This window comes from Lissotriton helveticus, chromosome 5_1 (genome assembly GCF_964261635.1).
Source record: "Lissotriton helveticus chromosome 5_1, aLisHel1.1, whole genome shotgun sequence".
NCBI lineage: Eukaryota > Metazoa > Chordata > Amphibia > Caudata > Salamandridae > Lissotriton > Lissotriton helveticus.
The window spans coordinates 1,702,574,528-1,702,592,332 of NC_136065.1; the positions used below are offsets into that span (position 1 = coordinate 1,702,574,528).

A 17,805-nucleotide genomic window follows, 5' to 3' on the forward strand; every position below is an offset into this window, starting at 1 on the left:
CGAAAAACGCCGGTCCCACATTATTCAAAGCCTTGTAAACCAGGCAAAGGGATTTAAACATGACTCTCCTTCTTACTGGCAGCCAGTGCAACTGTCTTATAGTGGATGCGGCCGAGTGATGTTTGGGGATGCGCCCTAAAAGCCTGGCAGCAGAATTCTGAATGGCCTGCATTTTCCAAAGCACTCTCTCCTGGGCACCCAGAAACAGTGCGTTGCAATAATCTAAGGTCGACAATACAAGGGAACTAACCAGTGTTTTGCCGGCACTTTCCGGCAGGAAAGGCAGGATTTTTTTTATAAGTCGCAGTTTGTGAAAAGCTGAGGAGGAAATTTGGTTGGCGTGAGGCATAAAATTTAACTGGTCGTCGAAAAGGACTCCCAGATTCCTCACTTTTTTTGCTGGGTCCGGGGGTTGGCCCATAGATGATGGCCACCAAAGGGGGGACCATTGGGGGGAAAGGTTACCAAAAATTACCACCTCTGACTTATCAGAGTTCAATTTCAGGCAATTTTGAGCCATCCAGCTTCCGATAGCCAACATACCTTGGTTAAAGGTGTTCGCTATTTTGAGGCCGTCGTTCTTAACTGCAAGGACCAATTGAGTGTCATCTGCATAGGAGGTCAGGCTCATCCCATGTGCCCTGATGATTTTGGCAAGGTCCGACACATAAATGTTAAAGAGTGTCGGACTGAGGGATGAGCCTTGGGGAACTCCACATGGCAGAGACAAGGGGGAGGATTCAAAAGGTCCGATGGTGACGACCTGGGATCTATTTGCCAGGAAGGAGGCAAGGAGACTCCTAGCCTTGCCTTGGATCCCAATGCTCTCGACACGGTCGACCAAGGTGGTGTGGTCGACCGTGTCAAAGGCAGCCGATAGGTCCAATAGAATGAGGACAGCTGTGCCTCCGGCATCCCGAATGGTTCTTATATCATCCGCCGCTTTGATCAGAGCGGTCTCCGTGCCGTGGAATTGGCGGAACCCAAACTGGGATTCGTCCAGGAGTTTATGTTCCTCGATAAAGGAAGAAAGTTGGAGGTTCATTATTTTCTCAGCTATTTTGGCCATCAATGGGAGATTAGCGATAGGACGGTAGTTTTTCAGCTCGTCCTTATCGAGGGTGGGCTTCTTAAGAAGAGGTTTTATTAAGGTCTTTTTCAGTATCTCTGGGAAGATGCCGGAACGAAACATGGAATTACAGATATCAGTTATTGCAGGGATGACTGTTTCCATAATTGGTCGTAGCACCTTCAAGGGACAAGGGTCTAGAGCTGATCCTGATTTAATAGATGACACTGTGTTCTGTGCCTGTAAACAGGTAACCTCGTGAAACTGGGAGAAGGTATGACTCTGGTGGGAGGTAGTGGCTACCGGGGGGGTGGGGGAACTGTTGGAGAAAACCCCGTAGATGTCGTTAACTTTGCTAAAAAAAAAGTTGGACAGTGCGTCACAGAGCATCTGGGAGGGAGGAGGGGCAAGATCAACGGACAGACCAGCTAATTGTTTAGTTGTCTCATAAAGGGTTTTATTAGAATTTTTAGCTGATTCTATCCTATCGCAATAGTATTTTTTCTTTGCCTCAGAGATCATGGTTTTATAAATGGCAACTGACTCCTTGTAACTAAATTTGGTTTCATCAGTATAGTTTTTCCTCCATAGTCTCTCTCTATGCCTGCATAGTTGCTTCTGGGTGCGAAGTGCCTCAGAGTACCATGGGGCCGAGGGAGTTTGCCGATTGCGAGAACGTTTTTTAGTTTGAACCAGTGCTGTGGCTGCAGAGCTAACCCATTGGTAAAATTGAAGGGTAGCAGTGTTTGGGTCGGCAGACAGGACGGGAGAGGTGGCATCCAGCAGAGTATGTAACCTAGTTGCATCAATATCATCCCATGCCAGATAGGGTTGAGGAGATATCGTGCTGGTTTTGTTGAGCAGTGTGTCCTGTACTGTCAAGGTGGCTAGGATACAGTGATGGTCCGACCAGGTAAGGGGGAGGATTTGGGTAACTTGAAGACCTAGGGCATTAGTAAAAATGCCATCTAGTGTATGACCGCCATCATGTGTGGGAGCATGTACCAGGGGGATAAGGCCAAAGGTGGACATATCGGCTAGGAGCAAGGTGGAGTCGGGGTTGTCTGGGATATCAAAATGAAAATTAAAATCACCCAGAATGGTGATGGAGTTGTCAAGGGCGGATGCTTCCAGCGTAGTCCTAAAATCCATAATAAATTCGTTCCTGGAGCCAGGGGGACGATATAGAAGAATCCCTTTAAAGGTATAGGATGGGGATAGTGTAATCACAAATTCTAGGGCTTCACAGGAAGTGAGGGGGATGATTTTGGTTCTTACCGAAAAGGAGTCACGGGCAATAATGCCTATTCCACCGCCTTTTTTCTTTATTTGCCTGTCGAGTCTGTGTATGGTGAACCCGGAGGGAAGGGCGATGACTAGGTCTGGATCGGATGCCTGGTCCAGCCATGTTTCGGTCATAAATAGGAGGTCTAGTTTGTGGTCCTGGATCAACTCGTGAATATCCTGATTATGCTTGCTCAGTGAACGGACATTTGAGAGTCCGATAGAAAAGATTTGGTTATTAGAGTATTTCTTACCAGTCCGCAATTGGTGGAAAAAAGGTAGCGAGGTGTTGCACTTTGGGCAATGCGCGATAGGATTTATAAGCAAGGATTGGGGGGTATGTATGGGACAGGCCTGGTGACTCGGGGGACGTAGGAGCTGAAGTTGGGAGGAGGAATAACTAAGGCATTGTACTGGCGATGATGCACCAGGGGGGGTGGCCCTAGGCCCGGAACCGGCGCGGACGGGCGCAGACGGGCTTGCCTTAGGCGCGCCTTCGGCGCGCCGTCGGCGCGCCCGCTGCGCCCGCCCGCTGCGCGGACGGGTAGGTCCCTTGCTTATATACATAGTGGTGGGGGCAGAGGAGGGTGGGAGGGGCGCCGAGCTCTCCGGCCCGCCTTCCCTATCCAAGATGGCCCCTGAAGTGGAGATAAGGGTTTCCCAGCGCCTGGCAATATCGGCGTGGTAAAACTGAAAGAACCTCGGCGAAGTAATCTCGCCTCGAGGTGAATAGAGTGTAGAGTGTCTAAAATCACACCATTAAAATATCATACAGTGTTTAAAAATGTCAACTCGATTATTATTTCAATCAGCTTTTTAAATTTTTATCAGCGTGCAGGGAACACAACAAAACCTCCGGCTTTGCGCCTCAGAGGGAACACACAACAGAATCACTAGGGGAGAGGGTTCTCACCCTTAAATATCCTGGGAGGGCGGGAGGGGCGCCGAGCTCTCCGGCCCGCCTTCCCTATCCAAGATGGCCCCTGAAGTGGAGATAAGGGTTTCCCAGCGCCTGGCAATATCGGCGTGGTAAAACTGAAAGAACCTCGGCGAAGTAATCTCGCCTCGAGGTGAATAGAGTGTAGAGTGTCTAAAATCACACCATTAAAATATCATACAGTGTTTAAAAATGTCAACTCGATTATTATTTCAATCAGCTTTTTAAATTTTTATCAGCGTGCAGGGAACACAACAAAACCTCCGGCTTTGCGCCTCAGAGGGAACACACAACAGAATCACTAGGGGAGAGGGTTCTCACCCTTAAATATCCTGGGAGGGCGGGAGGGGCGCCGAGCTCTCCGGCCCGCCTTCCCTATCCAAGATGGCCCCTGAAGTGGAGATAAGGGTTTCCCAGCGCCTGGCAATATCGGCGTGGTAAAACTGAAAGAACCTCGGCGAAGTAATCTCGCCTCGAGGTGAATAGAGTGTAGAGTGTCTAAAATCACACCATTAAAATATCATACAGTGTTTAAAAATGTCAACTCGATTATTATTTCAATCAGCTTTTTAAATTTTTATCAGCGTGCAGGGAACACAACAAAACCTCCGGCTTTGCGCCTCAGAGGGAACACACAACAGAATGGTTTGGGTTTGGGTTTATTCACCTTTATTTTTAGAAACGCAAACCTGGCGTGGTGATACATCCTCCCACTCCTCCATTACGACGGCAAGCTCCTATGACTCTTTATTGATCTAGACGATAACAGTACCAGTTTTCATATTTGTTTTCGGTAACATTAGATTATCAGCTTTAACGCAACGTGTCGCTTAATTCGGTTCTAGCCGAGTCGTCGGGGGTAGTAAACGCAATACCAATGAAACCATACACAGCAAAACAAGAACGTTTTTGTCTTGTGCTTATCTGTCCTGCGTCTAAAGTATTTTGTTTCCTTAAAGGCAATAGGGATGCAACGTTCGGCGCCTGGAATGCTTGGATTGGCGCTATTTTGGCTCGTCAGTTCCCATGAGAAAATGGCTGAGCCAGAGCTAGACATCGGGCCCGAGCCAGCCGCGAGACCTGCTTTTCTTGCCCACCTTTACTTCCAAGCACGACAAGCCCTGCTAGATAAGTTGCTCTGAAAGTGAACCTGGTGTCGATGGGTACAGAGAGGTGAAGTGCATTCTTATGCAACGATTTCCATTGCATGACCTGTTTTGTAATAGCCGTTCGTCAGAGTGCATGAGTCATTCAAATATTCGTTCTTAGGAATATAGGCCTAATGGCTATCTATTTCCAGTGCCAGGTGTTGTCATGATCATAAAGCCACGGTTTTTTATTTAATACACATGTTTACATGGCCATTCGTGCTACTCCATGACAGCATTGCCACCGCATAATTAACAATACGAAGGACCCTCATTAACGTGGCAGGAGGTAGCTTGGGTACTAATATGATGCTATTTGGCTGCTGGATGGGGGTTGCTTAGTGGGAGTTGAGGGGCATTGTTTTATCCATTTGCAAAACTCGTGCTTTAGGCCATATTTGTGTGCTGCACCCGAGTAACCCTTTCTGAGTTAATGTGCTGAGCATGATGTATAGCTAAGCTGTGCTGTTCTATTTTACGTAGGCCACTACCTTACATTATTGCTCCAATAAAAATATTTTTTTTTAACGTGGCAAGAGGTTTATATTTAGTTAAAGATACAAAGGAAAACATTATAAAATTCCTTCTTTACCGATTTTTCTCTAGAAGCAAAGAAGAAAAGAAGTAACAAATAATCCAATATGGATGTCAAAGGGCAAAATCATACATTAATAGTTTAGAGAACAGCAGATTTAGAGTATTTGGAATACATTATCTTCACTCTGTGTATTTTATAGACTGTAAACATTCCTCAAAGTTAGTGTGAGAAGCTGGCTTGGTATATTGTATTGTATTGTATTGTAATTCTTCACTCACCCTCAACCCCTCACCCTCAACCCCTCACCCTCCCTCACCCTCACTCACCCTCAACCCCTCACCCTCACTCACCCTCAACCCCTCACCCTCAACCCCTCACCCTCCCTCACCCTCACTCACCCTCAACCCCTCACCCTCACTCACCCTCAACCCCTCACCCTCACTCACCCTCAACCCCTCACCCTCAACCCCTCACCCTCAATCCCTCACCCACACTCACCCCCACTCACCCCCACTCACCCTCACTCACCCTCACTCACCCTCACTCACCCTCACCCTCACTCACCCTCACTCACCCTCACTCACCTCACTCACCCTCACCCCCTCACCCTCACTCACCCTCAACGCCTCACCCTCACTCACCCTCAACCCCTCACCCACCTTCACTCACCCTCACTCACCCTCACCCTCACTCACCCCTCACCCACCCTCAACCCCTCATCCTCACTCACCCTCAACCCCTCATCCTCACTCACCCTCAACCCCTCACCCTCACTCACCCTCAACCCCTCACCCTCACTCACCCCCACTCACCCTCAACCCCTCACCCTCAACCCCTCACCCTCAACCCCTCACCCTCCTCACCCTCAACCCCTCACCCACCCTCAACCCCTCACCCTCAATCCCTCACTCACCCTCACTCACCCACACTCACCCTCACTCACACTCACCCACCCTCACTCACCCTCACCCTCACTCACCTTCACCCTCAACCCCTCACCCTCACTCACCCCCCCTCACCCTCAACCCCTCACCCTCAACCCCTCACCCTCCCTCACCCTCACTCACCCTCAACCCCTCACCCTCACTCACCCTCAACCCCTCACCCTCACTCACCCTCAACCCCTCACCCTCAACCCCTCACCCTCAACCCCTCACCCTCAATCCCTCACCCACACTCACCCCCACTCACCCCCACTCACCCTCACTCACCCTCACTCACCCTCACTCACCCTCACCCTCACTCACCCTCACTCACCCTCACTCACCCTCACTCACCCTCACCCCCTCACCCTCACTCACCCTCACTCACCCTCACTCACCCTCACCCTCACTCACCCTCAACCCCTCACCCTCACTCACCCTCAACCCCTCACCCTCACTCACCCTCAACCCCTCACCCACCCTCAACCCCTCACCCTCAACCCCTCACCCTCAACCCCTCACTCACCCTCACTCACCCTCAACCCCTCACTCACCCTCACTCACCCTCACCCTCAACCCCTCAGCCTCACCCTCACTCACCCTCAACCCCTCACCCTCACTCACCCTCAACCTCATGCTAAAGATTTAAAAAAAAAAAAACATAAACAATTCTAAAAGCACTAACTCTAATGCTGCGAGACCTATTGCATTTCTAATGCTTGTTATTCCTTTCTTCCTGCACTGTTTTGGTTCTGATCCCTTTTGCCTCCTGTACCCCCCCCCCGCCTGCTCTCCCTCCTGATTTTCTGCCGCTGCGTTCCCCTGCGGTCCTGCCCCCCTACTCGCACATTCGCTCCCCCCGCTCTCGCCCCCAAGCTGCTCCTCCATCCCACCTCCCCTTATATGGTGGGCGCTGCGCGGCCATGCAGCGGACGTGCGCAGCGGGCGGGCTGCTAAGGCATGGCCGTCTGCGCCGTTCCGCGCCTCGACCACGCCAAGCGCCAGAACTCTAGGCCCCCGCAGACACTACGACGCCCGCCTACGCTACGACCCCAATACCCTCCACGCGCTCTACACCGGACAACCGAACACCTGCTTCCTGGCCGCTCCGAAGCGCACCAAAGGACCCTTATCCTGCCGGAGCTGCAGCTTCACCAGTCTCCAAGCCGCCAACCTGCCCACCATGACAAGACGCAACCACTTCAGATGCATTCTACTGAACACCCGCTCCGCACGCAAACACGCCGTCGAACTCTGGGACCTGCCTGACACATCCTACCCGGATGTCGCCTTCCTGACAGAGACCTGGATGAATGACTCCTCTGCACTGGGCATCGCCATAGTCTTCCCGGAAGGCTACAAGATCACCCGCAGAGACTGCAGCAACAGAGTAGGAGGGGGAATCGCCATCATCCACAAGTCCACCCTCAAGGTCTCGACCAACTCTGACGACACCCTCAGCACCGCCGAACACCTGCACTTCCAGATCCACATTGATCCCAACACCACCCTCAGAGGAACCCTGATCTACAGACCCCCGGACCCCAGCCCCAGTTCAGCGACTCCATCGCCAACTCCGCCACCCTGATCGACAAACTTGGTCTCAGACAGCTCTTCACATCGCCCACCCACTCCGCCGGCCACACGCTTGACCCCATCTTCTCCGCTAGCTCCCACGTCTCCTTCAGCCACACCACCGAACTCCACTGGACGGACTATCGCTGCATCCATTTTACCTTCCGGAAACCCACCACGCACCACCGCACCCAACAGATCCCCTGCAGCAGGTGGAGCTAAATCACCGAAGACCAGCTAAACACAGCCCTCGCCCGAAGCCCACCCACAGACCCCGTCACCAACCTAAGGCGTTGGATCGACGACTGCGCCGACACCCTCTCAGCGATCAAGAAACCCTCCAACAGACGCACCAACAAAAATGCCAGCTGGTTCTCCTCAGACCTACAGACCTCCAAACAAACCTGCCGAAAACTAGAGAAGAAATGGCGCCACAAACAGACACCAGAAGACCACGCAGCCCACAAGAACGGCATGCGCCAGCACCATCACCTCATCAGATCCGCCAAAAAGTCCTCCTTCAAGTACCGCCTCGACAACAACGCGCACAACAGAAAAGAGCTCTTCAACATCGTGAAGGAACCCTTCAACCCCAGCCTCAACACCAACAACATCCCACCATCGCAAGACCTGTGCAACTCCCTTGCCTCCTCCTTCCATCGCAAGATCGCATACATCCATGACAGCTTCAACAACCAGACCACCACGACAGCCAATGGCACCTCAGACTCCACGGCCACCACCCACAGCGACCCCCTGCTCACCTGGACTAACATCAACGACACCATCAAAATGATGAACACCATCCACTCCGGCTCCCCGTCAGACCCGTGGCCACACCACATCTTCAACAAGGCCAGCACCGCCATCGCACCCCATCTCCGCAAGGCCATCAACACCTCCTTCAAGACCGCGACCTTCCCGGAGACCTGGAAGCACGCCGAGATCAACGCCTTTCTCAAGAAACCCGAGGGACCTCAAGAACTTCCGGCCCATCTCCCTGCTCCCGGCAAAGGTCATTGAGAAAACCGTCAACAAACAGTTGACACGCTACCTCGAAGAGAACAACATCCTGGACCCGTCCCAGTCTGGGTTCCGCAGCAACTACAGCACCGAAACGGCCCTCATCGCCACCACCGATGACATCGGGCCCTGCTGGACAACGGCGAGACAGCAGCCCTAATCCTCCTGAACCTATCAGCCGCCTTCGACACGGTCTGCCACCGCACCCTACGCACAGGCCTCCACGACGCAGGAATCCGAGACAAAGCACTGTACTGGACCACCTCCTTTCTCTCCGGCAGAACCAAGAGCGTCCGCCTCTCCCCTTTCCGATCCGAAGCCTCCAGGATCATCTGTGGCGTACCCCAAGGATCATCCCTCAGCCTGACACTGTTCAACATCTACATGGCCCCGCTCGCCCACGTCGCCAGGCTGCACGACCTTAACATCATCTCCTACGCCGACGACACACATCTGATACTCTCCCTCACCAAGGACCCACTCACCGCCAAAACCAACCTCCATGAAGAAATGAAAGCCGCCGTTGAATGGATTAAGAACAGCCGTCTGAAGCTGAACTCATACAAGACACTCCACGACACCAGACCAGCATACCTCAACAGACGACTCACCTTCTACACCCCGAACCGTCAGCTCCGCTGACCGCGCCGTCGCTACCGTCCCCCGCATCTGAAGAGCGACCTCCGGCGGCAGATCGTTCTCCTACCTCGCCGCCAAGACCTGGAACACCCTCCCCATCCTCCTACGGCAGACTCAAGACCTACTAACCTTCAGGAGGCTACTCAAGACCTGGCTATTCGAGCAGTAGCAGCACCCCCCTCCCCAGCGCCTTGAGACCCTTACAGGTGAGTAGTGCGCTCTACAAATTTCCTGATTGATTGATTGATTGATCAATACACATTGTGCCTGCAGGTGTTCATGTCAGACAGTTTTTTTTGTAAACTATTTTCATTTTTAACAGTAAATCAGTTAGCATTGTAGTGAAGATCTAGCAAACAGCATAGAGCGGAGCATGCACCTCAGGTCATACAAAGTCGAAGAGAAGAAACTGAGACATCCACACAAGCAGGAATCAGAAATTGTGCAGGCATTTGCTCAGAAGTGTACAGCTATTCACCAGAGAAGAGACAGTGACTGCAATCAGTGCGCACAATATCACTATCTAAATATATACTCAAAGAAAGGCAACAGTACAGTTCCAAAGAGGTCATGCTCGTCTCGCATAGTCAGGTCCAACAACAGCTGAGTGGGACAGCATGTATGTCTTCAGAGGCTGCCAAATGTCCCTAGGTCTGGAGGATGGAGGCAATAATTCAGAATACAGATCCAGCTACCCACTACAGTAGAGCAGGTCACTAATACATTGCTTTAACTTGGGCGCCCTCCCTCTGCTCCATCTACAAGCCACCAACCTTTTGGCCATCAGAATAGCAAGACCCACTAACTTCGATACAGAGCAACAATTTCCTTGTGTAACAGAGAAGGGCGATCATAGGGTCCAGTTGCACCACTCCCTCCACAATCAGTGATAATGCAGCTGTGCCCTCCACTCAGTAACACTGAACTTTTGCATAGGACCATGCCAAATGGAGTAAATAAATCCTGTGCTGCTGTGTAACATGGCTAAACATTTGAAGAAAAAAGAATTCTTACGGCATTACCAGCACTATCTTCGTCATAGCGCTTTTCTTTCCTGAATCCGAGAAGAAGCAGCGGAAGGACACTAATAAAGCAATATATCAGTACTTGGTCCATGCTCTATCAAAAGGACATGCACACAAATAGAAAGTGAAATCAGCATGCAGTGACCAATGAGAAGGAGGGAAATGAGAGAGACGCTGAAGCCAACCAATGGAAAGTAAATTTAAATTAACAAAATATTTTGCAAGAGACAGCACATGTGTTTCATCAGACGACACCTAAAAAGCTAAATGACAACTGTCAGTGTTCTTTGGGTGCAGAGTGTGATTTGACTAACAGAGTGACCTGCCAGTTTGTAGGTGCTCTGTGACCTTAAAGTGTCGGTATCTTCCGAGTGGTGGTGTTTTAATCAGTGTTTTGTCGCAACAGGCAATGCTTATGTGCATGCATAAGTATTGTGTGGGTGGAGAGCAGTTGCAGTTACTCATCTGCTTTGCGCCAGGTGTGGATTATGGCAGGCAGTGTACCAGTGCATGGAAAGTGCCCCGCAGGCGCAGATAGTCGGATAGGTCTGGCAGAGTGAACTATTTGCCCTCGGTTTGTAGGCTGTGTTGTTGTTTTAGGTGGCATGTTAGTGTCTGACAAAATGTCACACCCTTGAACGAAGCCCACACCGGTGCCCTGTTCTAATCAGTATGTTTTACGACACATTGTGTTTAAGTGCAAAGATGAGCACCCTCTAGGTGCATATTGACCTGTGTGCTGAAGGTTGGTTTGTGCACTTATTGTGTTAGTGCAGTGCAGAGTCTCATACGGCTGGCAGAGTTACTCATGGTCACTGTGCCAGGTGGTGCAGCACTTGCAGTATGCTAGTGGATGAAGTGTGCCATGAGGCAGGGTCTCCTAGGGCTGGCAAAAGGTACTTGTATGCCCTTTCACAAGAAGTGTGGCTTGTGATAGTCTGACCCGATGCAAGGAGTAGCAGATATCCCCTTAAGTTGGCACTGGCCTGGATGTCCTGGTACAACGACTTACACCAGCTCGGTCATCTCATTGTTTCTAGGCTTTTAATATAGCCTCTAGCAGTCGCAGAGCCATGGGAGTATGAGAGGTGACATGCAAGGGATCACTAACAAAGGCAGTCGTCTGGAAGCAGGGGACATCGTTGAATTATTGGAGAAGAAACTCAGAGGGGGTGGGGAGTAGAAGTAACAGTTGACAGATTAGGGGAGCACGGGTGAGATGAAGCAACAGTGAGGGCAGGGGTGTGGAGGAGCAGCAAGAGAGCAACTTGGAACGGGCAAGGGAAAGCATATGGATGAGAAAGTGACCGGGGAGGACACAAGAGCGCAACATGTAGGAGGTGAGGACATACACACGGATGACAGAGAGCAACAGGGAGTGCAAGGGGACACAAGGAAACAGCTGGAAAACACATGCACTCTCGTGAAGTGCTTAACCTAAAAGAAAAAATGAGTGCTTGAAAAGCCACTCAAAAAAGATGGTAACAAGGCTGTACTTCATGGGAAGGACAAACACCAGACTGGCAAGCTAAGACATGAATAAGGAGGCAAATGCGAGTAAAAGAAAAGACAACCAATGTAGGCTCACAGTATGTCTTTTGCAACCAGACAGCTGCACTACGTGGTAGACTCGGCCTAAAAATAAATGAAAAAATAAATAAATAAATAAATAAATAAATAAATAAATAAAGGAGGGTTGAGGTGAACCACTTGGGCATTGGGCTATCCCCTATGCCAGAATTGGATTAGCAGTCTTTTTTACCCCCTCCCCAATCTGCACCCAGGCGGCAGAACGCTTACTAGATTCCAGTCTTTCTGCTTCTGCTGCCCCGTTAGATTTATCAGCTGTGTTTGATATGGTGTCCCATGCCAGGCTGCTCATGCATCTGTGCGACTCCAGCATCTGTCTCACTACCTTTAACTGGTTTTGCTGCTTCCTGTCTGACCACCCTCAATGAACCTGCTTTGGCCCTTTTCAATCTAACTGTACTGAAGTCACCTGCAGAGTTCCCCAGGGTTACTCGCTGAACTCTGCCTTGTTCAATGTCTACATAGCCTCCCTCATCCCATCATTTAATCCAGAGGCTTTGAAGTCATCTTGAATGCAGATGATGCATAGCTAATAGTCTCCATTTCTGAGGACCTCACAGCATGCAATCAAACCTCAATGCTCCCATGTGTGATATTGCAAGCTAGATGCAAGACAACGGCCTAAAACTTAATCGAGATTGCCTGAGGTGGTTCTGTTCGGAAAGAAGACTCTCTCACTGGTCCAGAAAATGGTGGCCTATTGAGCCAAGTCACATTCCAGTGCCAGCGTTTTCTCTCAGAAAACTTGATATCATACTTTGCAACCAATTTTCCATGGCCAAGCAAACCAACTGTAGTGGCCTCTTGCTTTGGACAAATGAAACTGTGCGAAACGTGCTCCTGACTACCTATTCACATTCGTAAAACCAACATTCATGCTCATACCAGCAGAATGGACTACGGGAATGCCCTTTATGTCAGCTTTTCTGAACATCTGATGAAGCTGTATAGAATGTAACTGCCAGATTGGCACTTAATCTTTCCACTCATACCTCTCACACCTCTCACACCAGCTCTGGAATCTCCACTGGCTACAGGTAAATAAAAATGTGCAGTTTCTAAACTCTTTTGCCAAAAGTTAAAGCCCCTCCACAAAGCTGGTACTATCTATCGCAAAAGCATACTTTCATTCCTCAACAATTCAAGGACCAATCTGTGCTCCTCCCCTTGTCTAGCACACTTCCCTCATATCTGTCTAAGATGCTGAGGCCCAGGTTGCAAAGCAGTTGAACAAGTTTCCTCTTAAACATTTCTACAAGCTTGTTTCAAAAAATCCAAACGAAATCTAAAAACTTTTGATTCATTTTCCTTCTTTACACTCCAGTCAGCTCAGTTTCCCACTTCAGCACTAGGATAACCTTTTTGGGCGATATATGCACTCAGCAAACCATGTTAACATAACAACTACCCACCTCCTCCCCGTGGTTAAAGCACATTGGATGTCAAAGATATATATTGTTTTTTATATAATGGGCTGGGGTGGCACATTCTGGCATCAAACCCCCCCCCCCCCCAAACTCCTAAAGCCTAAACAATCTGTCTGCCCCCGCGCCTTGGGCATGGAACATCCCGATCGCCATTGCCAGCAGGAGGAAATCTGTATTCTTTTCGGCACAGTTTTGACAGATGGGGCAGTAGAGAGGCGGTAAATCCCAATTTCCTCTTGCTCACCATGATAAATGGTTGCATTATTTGGGCTCTGGATAAGGTGGAGGCCAGAAAACCCAAAGAACGCTGGACATTTCTGAAACCTAGAGAACCAAGCAAATCCAGGATACTGTAACTTGTTTGTATCCCACTAGATGTTCTTACCCAGGGACCATGGGAAATGTCATGGTCCCAGGTTTGATTTGTTCCTGTTGCAGGCATTAGGCGCAACCATGCAAGTGGGGTACCGTTTTTAATTGGAAAAGTGTGGGAACTCTGTGTATTAGGAATTGTTTTGCTCCCCCCCCACAGATTCTGGAACTTTCCCTCACAGAACCGTTATTATCAATTGCATTGAGGTGACTAGTAGGCTGCAGATGGTTCAGAACTCTGCCGCAAGATTGCTATGCCAGGTTCCTAGAGCTATCTCTGTTTCTGGCATAGGCTTCACTGGCTCAGGTTGGAGAACCGAATTAAATTCAAAGCCCTGAGCTATATGTTCAAAATCAAAACAGATGTGGCCCCCCCAGTATCTGCAGTCCTTTGTTTATCCCTATGTGCCCTCCCGTTGCCTTCGCTCATCCACTCAAGGGCCATTTCCTGTGCGCTGAGTCAGACTATCTCGGATGGGCGGTCGATCATTCGCCTGTCTTGGTCCCTCCTTATGGAACTCCCTCCTTATATCAATTGGAATGAAATTGTGTACGTCCTATTCCGTAAATCCTTAAAGAAATTGGCCTTTTAACCAATAATCGTTAAGCTGATATCTGTTCTTGTTCTGGTTGATGCCGGGAAACCCTTTTTGGGTAGCTGTTGCGCCTTATAAATTAATAATAATAATTTCTCTCCGTTTTTGGCTTGCAGATGTAAGCCACTCCGCAAGAAAAAACACATTTAGCAAAAGCCTTCGGAATCAAAGGATAGTATGGGTAAATCCAAACTCAGAGTTGTACAAATCACCAATATTCCTAAACTCAATATCTTGGGCACACTTTAGAAATACATGGGTTTCCATCATACCCATTTTTTATTCATTAGATTTTACTACATGAACTGAAACAGTTGGTACACAATAAACACACGGCCAAAGCAACAGGAAAGGATTTGGATGCCAGCCTTTCGGCTTTGTCAATGCTTGCTTTGTGAAGTTTTTGGAAAACGTTCTTGTTTCAGAAGCTTGCAAGCCAACGTCACACTAAAAAACCCAGAAATTGATAAAAGCAAAAAATATGTTTGCCGTCTCAAACGGCATACATGGCCATAGTAGCCCTGGGTCCTGAAGGGAACTACTTTATGAGTTGGTGTGCTCTTTGTGGAAGAGAAGAATGCTGTATCTTACAGTGAAGTTAGTAAATGGTGAAGTGGAGTGACCCATTGCTCCATGCTGTACTGGGTGGAAGAAAAATGTAAATGATGCCAACAACAGACCAATGGATGACGACGGATGGCTGAAAGCCTCTATCAGTAAGTGTATTATACACATAATTTTGTAAAATCTGATGGTCTTGGCGAACGCTACACCAAAAAATTATTGTTGGTTGTGGGTATCTCGTATTTTTGGAAAACCAACAAACACCACATCTTCCTATGACTAGAAAAGTCTGACGGACACAATAATATATTACTTTTGTGAATCAGCCATCGGGGCAAATAAACATACATATGAACAGATGGTCATATTTCAATTATTTTCTTTTTTTGTTACATTATTTTTGATTCTAACAATTAGTTTCTTTGAATAATCCCAGAACGTTCTTTACAAACGGTAACTCTACAAACCCATTCTGACTTCAACATCTTGCGAATATTCTGCAGAACCAAAGGAATAGTCTATTTTACTGGCCTCTTCCTCTTCAACATTAGTATCCTGTAGGTAGCTAAAGTACTCGGCTCTGACCTTTTTTCTAAATGACACAGAAATCAGTAATCTATGTACCCTGACACTACACTTTCAACATTGTTTTACGACTGACCAAGGAGACAGAATCCTGCCCATCAGGATACCATGAAGGCTAATAGAAAGACACTTAAAAAAAACTATACTCTCACCTCGCACTCTTGTAAACACAAGTGTAAGCACAATGTGCAAGATGTAAAGCATTGTTCAGAACCTCGTACATTACGCCAAACCTCTCACAAATCGCATACACTCACTTGTCCCAGCCTTTAACAAATAGGACATGGTTGTGGTCTCTGGAACGAATACTCTGAATCCGCAACAAGATGCTATAGTTAAAGAAATGATGCCTCCAGAATTGGGCCAAATATGAAGATATACCCACCACGATTAAACGCAATACTGCAGATTCTGCCTTAAATAGGAGATAATACTATATAAAAAATAAGGCCTCCAGATCCAGTAGGCATGCTACATGCGTTGACCCCAGAGCTAAACACAATTGACAAAGGAAGACTGCAGAATTGACACTATAATCCATGTACTACCTCCATATCTAGACAATTCTCTAGGCGTTGACTTTGTGGTTGAAGAAAACACTTAAGAAGTGCATGCAAGTGACCAATAGCCAGATGCTGCCCCCAGACTTGGGCACAATACTTACATTATGGCCTTAATATCTTGATAGATCACTCCAAGTGGAGCACCTTAAAGGAGATGCACTATAAAAAATAACCTCATTCCCCAGACCCACCTCTCGCCTTACACTCCCCCCTCTCTTACCCCCGGACCCCCAAACTCCCCATAATTCAGTAAAATAGCACAGTTAGCCCCTTTCATTGAATCGCGGGCACTCCACGCGTCGCGTCACTCCTTTTCCTGAAAAATGGTTACCAAACGACACCATGTCATCAGGGACACCTTAGACTTAGATTTACCAAACCATTGCATTATGTAAATTTTAGTCCTGGATCACCTCAATTGCACTAACGTTCTAAATTACAATACTTTGTAGACGAAAAGCCCTCACAGGAATGCTTTGCCCCGATTGTTAGGAGTTATCCGCTAATCTTTTCCTACAATTACTGCATTCACTAGCAGCGTTTGCTGGTACCTCGCCCGGTTATTCCACAGAACCTATATCAGATTCAGGTTACAGGCTACTTTAATAGCCTTTTCAGAATTCAGGTCTACAACTGCCTTAAAGGCTTTGCTAGGTTTCAAGCAGCCCACATCCAAAGGTAGAGACAGACAGTCAATAAGCGTTAGACTGAGATGGAAACAGACGAGTGGGCACAAGTAGAGAGAAAAATAGTAGTGAAGGGATCATAGCATAGATGGGCAGAAAGAAAGTAACGGTAACGAAGATAGACATAACAGGGAGACAAATTGGGAAAGAAAGGGAGAAGATGAAGGGTGCAAATTAGATGATGGGGGCGGGGTACAGATATTAGGATGGCTAGGCAAAGATAACAAAACGAAAAGAGAGGCAAAAAAGAGGAGGGGTGACGAAGTGACACAATAAAGGGGTCTGACACCGGGCTCGAGACAATGGGTCAGACACAAAGAGAATGTTTTAGCAGGTGGTCTGGGCAGCTAAAAGGCTGCGAGTGAATTACTTCGTACTCACATGCATGGTGGTTTAATCGAGCATTCGTCCTGATATTGCCCACTGAAATTAAATGCTCGATTGGTCGATTTGCGAGTATCTCTTGGGTCGATCAGTGGTAAGTCGATCCGAGGATCAATCAGCGAGTAGATTCTTGGGTCCACAGTAAAATTGTTATTAGGTCTATTTTTGAATCAATCGGTGAATCTAATAGTGGGTTCTTTCGGCTAATCGATTCCCGACCGCCGAATCGATTCTTGGCCAATCGAGAAGTAGATCCATCAGTCAGTGGCTGGTTCTGATATAGGATTGCGCGGGTGGCCAGATTTCCAGAATTTCCCTCCATAGTCCGCTATCTGAGATTGGAATCTGTGGTCCATTATCACTCTTTAAACGGACGTCTCCGAGTCCAGTCCCGTAATTAAGGCCAGCGCCGCCAGATCTGAATATAAAATGAGCACAACTCACCTTCAAAAGAAGCCCAAAACAAAAACATTCGTCCTACCAAAACAAGCCCAACTGGAAACATTTGCCGAAGAGGTTCGAAAAAGGGTATAACGAATGCCACTAAACGAGGCATTCGCGCCAAGGGTCTGAAGGAACAATTAGCGCGTTAAAAGCATGAACACTGATCATTTTGCTTATGGAATTTGAGTAAGACGGCTCGCCTGAGATGCCTGTATGCCATGAATATGGGCTTCCTAAATTAGATAATTTCTGCTGATGTTTCCGAAGTTTCCTTTTTAATTTCATACGCCTTTTTTATTATGGTATCCAAATGCAATATTGTATCTATTGTCGCATGTGCCACGGTTCGTTTATTTCATACGCTCACACTATCGCCAGTAAACGAAACGAAACGAAAATATGCTCCTTTGCACTCATGTTTTTTACGGAATCT

The 17,805-nt window shown here is 48.2% G+C and overlaps 1 protein-coding gene across 1 annotated transcript in view; it reads right to left on the reverse strand.

Annotated features, from left to right (window-relative positions):
• The window catches only part of HOMEZ (homeobox and leucine zipper encoding), a 111,650-nt gene extending 94,263 nt beyond the window's left edge, over window positions 1–17,387 (reverse strand). The window contains exon 1 of the mRNA XM_078644978.1: window positions 16,926–17,387. The gene's annotated coding sequence lies outside the window, so the exon portion shown is untranslated. The remainder of the gene's footprint in view (window positions 1–16,925) is intronic.
• Between the last annotated feature and the right edge of the window lie 418 nt (window positions 17,388–17,805).